General features: G+C 44.6%; 1 pseudogene; it reads right to left on the reverse strand.

Annotated features, from left to right (window-relative positions):
* Positions 1-3,547: 3,547 nt before the first annotated feature.
* On the reverse strand, positions 3,548-3,678 carry LOC114640104 (annotated as a pseudogene).
* Positions 3,679-4,166: the final 488 nt, after the last annotated feature.

Here is a 4,166-nt window from a genome sequence, read left to right on the forward strand (position 1 = left end):
GCGGGCCGGGAAGGGTGACAGACATCCGGTCTGCCCAGGCGCCACCGAATGAGAGACCTTGTCCGGAAGTGGCACACCGGAAGTTTATTTCTTCTGGTAGTTCCCCTCTGGGACTCAGAGAAAAGTTCCGGAAAGTTCTTTTGTTTCTCTTCACACATGACTAACCAAGCAAGTTTTAACCTTTTTGAGTAGTTTAAAGTTCTCTACTTTTGTAGCAGTGCTGCATGATTGCTGTTTTTGAGTTTTTGTTTTGATTTTGAGGCAAAGTCTCATATTCCAAGGATGGCCTTAAACTTCTGAACCTCGTGCCTCTACCTCCCCATTACTGCAGTAACAGATCCACTTCCAGCCCTGTATATTGGTTCTAAATAAGTTAAATTTGGGGATGGCAAGATGGTTACAGGATGGTTTTAAGCTTAAAATGCTTAAAGGCTCTTCATACCTTAAATTTCTCCAGCTCAGGAATTGGGCTGCCCTTCCCTATATAATCCAGCGGTTTTGATTACTGGCTCCTGTTTTCTTCGCCTACCCTTTACTCTCCTGGCTCGCCTCTCTCCCCTTCTCCTTTTCTGTCTTCTCCTGACACGTCCTGGCTCCGGATCACTCACTCTGGACTCTCTTGATGTCCCTACCTCTGGAGCTTTATATACAAAAACTTATTTTTTTCATTCATCATCATGATAGGAAGAAGTAAATATAAAAAGGCAAATTAGGTGCAGGCATGTGCCTGAAATAAGCAAACAGACAAAGGCAAGAGGATTGCTTTTAGTTGGAGGCCAAACTGAGCTAGGAAGCGAGACCTGGTCATTAGCTAAGCCTAGACCCCTCTCTCATAAAAGTAACAATACCAGCTTTTCCAGAAAAGATTGAAATACGTGTGTGGGTCTCAGATGGAAAAGATTCAGAGATGTGTTTCTGTGCATTTCCCACGTGTGGACAGTTGAATCTTTATTAAGCACAAATACTTGTGCTTACTAACTGTTGTTGCCGCTGTTCCTGTTTTGTTTGATTTTTGAGACAGAGTTTCTTTGTGTAGCTTTGGCTGAACTAAAACTGCTTCTGTAGACCAGGCTGGCCTCTAATTCATAAAAGAGTTAGCCAAGGCCTCTGCCTCCCATGTGCTAGGATTAAAAGCACATACCACCACTACCTGGTTTATCCTCTCCTTTTAAAAAAGGATGGTCTCACCATTCTAGCTATCCTAGAACTCTCTATGTAGACCAGGTTGGCCTCCAACTCAGAGATCCTCCTCCCTTTGCCTCATGAGTATTGGGATTAAAAGTTATGCCGTGGTTAATTAATCTAATGAATTCTTACAAAGTTGAGGCTACAGCCCACATTACCTCAGTCATGCAGCAAAACCGGTCTACTCCTGAGATCCAGCCACCAATGCATGCTTTTTTTTTTTCTTTTCAGAAATAAGTGTTAGGTCTCAAAAGAAAAAAAAAAACTGGACAAATGGCTGAGGTGCATATTAATATATCAAAGAGGACTCTAGGCACCCGTCCCTCTCAGTATCACCAATACCTGTTAGTATATAGTTACCCTCAGCTTCTCCCAGCCCTGAGCTTCATGTCTCTTCCCCCAAGATGATCTATTCTACATAATCCAGCTGTGTTAGCTACTTGTCTCTCAGCTCTCTGTCCGCTTTGTGTCCTGGTTCCCCCTTTCTTCCTCTCACCCCTGACTCCATGACCCAGTTTATTCTGTTGGCCCAGTTCACTCTAGACTCTTGCAGATGCCTCTGGATGTTTTCTTCCTTATATCTACAATAAACCTTCTCAACTATACCTGGGAGCTGTCATGTCCTCATTGTTTTTCATTCAATAAGTATGTATAGGGGCTGGAGAGATGGCTCGGAGGTTAAGAACACTGGCTGTTCTTCTAAAGGTCCTGAGTTCAATTCCCAGCAACCACATGGTGTTTCATAACCATCTATAATTCGATCTGGTGCCCTCTTCTGGTGTGCAGGCAGAATACTGTATATAAACAATAAATCTTTTTAAAAAGTATATATATATATATATATATATATATGTAAGTGTGTTTATGTTTACATATTTACCTAATACACATTATATCAGTAAATTGTCACATACTGTTGGAATTCACTGAGATGCTGGCCCTGAAAGCAGGATTGCCCCCCACTCCAAACCTAAACATATGACCTAATGTCCTCTAGGATCCCTTGTCTAAGTCCCGTGTCTAAGGTCGGTTCCCTAGGCCTTCTGAAACAGGGAAAGGATAGCACCTCCCCAAAGCAGATGCTCCAACCACTTTTATTCCTGTGCATGTGCATGAGTGTAGTGAGAAATGTGGAATTTTGGCTTCTTTAAAAACAGAAATATTATTCAATATGTTTTTATTTTAATCCCAGGTGTGGGAATATGAGGCTGCTTTGAAACAGTTGACTGATTGTCTTGTGCCCTAGCAGAGGCATGGTTTTGCCAGCTGCAGATAGTTTCTGCAATTGTATGATCTTTAGAATTCTGGGAACTTTTCAGAGGGTATATAAATGCTACGGCCCCCAGAGATGGATTGTTGGTTGGTTGTTATTAGTGGCAGTTTGTTAAGTAGTGGTGGGCAAAGAAGACATTAGATATCCTGAGTGTGAAGATCAAACACACCCTCAAGGAACTCAACAACCCTAATCTGCAGGAAGTAGTCTAACAATAACGTTCCCCCCCTGCTGACTCCTGATTTCATTCAGGGATCTCTTTCCTCTATATCCTTTTTTTCCCTCTCATATCTAGTGTTAGGGGTTTGAAAGGTGAATAAAAAGGGGGTGCAGGGTGAAAGAAGGAAGATCCCTCAAAATAGCCAAAGACAGCTAGCTACACATGACCGTGCTCCCTACGCTTCTGCAACCCATTTTGTCCTTGCCGTTGTAGGCGAGCGATTGCATGCCGAGGACTACGTATTGAGAAACTAGCAGGTATTGTGGCTGAAGGGACCGACTTCCCCAGACCTACGGTGGCTCACGGTAATGGAGACAAAGCAGGGCTTGCCAGGCCAGGCTGTGAGCTGTTCCGTCATTACCTAAGATCTGGTTCTGCCAGCACCTGCTGGGGGCTTTGATACTTGAGTGGCGTGTGTTTTATTTTGTATCAGGGTCTTGTTATGCAGCCCATGCAGCCCTCCAACTCTCCTGCCTCAGCGTCCTGAGTGTTAGGATTACAGATATTCCTCTCCACACCAGGCCTTGGGAGGAGTTTTGGTTCTAAGTGTGAGATGCTCGTCTGCAGGGCTTGCTGCTCCTGGATTTTTTTTTTTTTTTTTTTTTTTTGCCACGAGGTGTGTTTTATTTTCATCAATCATACAAATAATTTTCTATAATATCCCAGGGCAAACCGGTGAAATTTGGCAGTCCGATTAGTAGGGGGGGGTCCCCTTCAGAGACCCGCGGCCCGGTGGCATTGGCACGGAGTGGCCGGGTTCACAGTGCAGCTTGTGGCTCGCGTCCATCTTGCAGGTGGCTCTTCCTCCACATCACGAGGGGGTCTTGGAGATGACGGGTGGGGTGGGATGGGGAAATCTTCGTAGGCTTTTAGGAGATTTCACTCCTCTTTTCCTGTTCAATGGTCTCTTTGGTAGGCAGGGTCTTCTCCTGCGTCTCGGTTTTCTTCAGCTTGGCCTTATCGAAGCTGGCGATTTCCCCATGTCCGGCTTGCCTGCCATTTTCTTACAACTCGTGGATTCTCGTTCCCAGCTCGCGTTCCAGGTGCTCCCACTCGCATTGCTGCAGCAAGAGACCCTGGATTTTTTTTTTTAATGTATATGTATGAATGTGTTTGCCTGCATGGATTTTCTTAAAAGAGTATTTATGTTATGTGCTGAGTGTTTTCTCCATATGTAGTTCCATGTGCCACCTACAGGCCTTGTCCTATGGAGAAGGCACCAGATTCCCTGCATCGGAAGTCATAGACAGTTGTGAGACACCATATGGGTCACATATGAGCCACTTTTAATTAAACCTTGGGTTCTCTGTAAGAACAGGCAGCTAGTGCCTGTAACCAATGAGACAGAGCTTCAGTCTGCGTTCCTGGGATTTCATACACACTAGGGAAGAGAAATAGCAAGAGGCAACAGACCAGAGGGACAAAAATGAAATCCGCCATGATAAGGACAGGAGCCTCCATCAGGACAGTTTCAAGGGGCCCACTCAG

Source organism: Grammomys surdaster, unplaced genomic scaffold (genome assembly GCF_004785775.1).
Source record: "Grammomys surdaster isolate TR1022 unplaced genomic scaffold, NIH_TR_1.0 125769, whole genome shotgun sequence".
Taxonomy (NCBI): Eukaryota; Metazoa; Chordata; class Mammalia; order Rodentia; family Muridae; genus Grammomys; species Grammomys surdaster.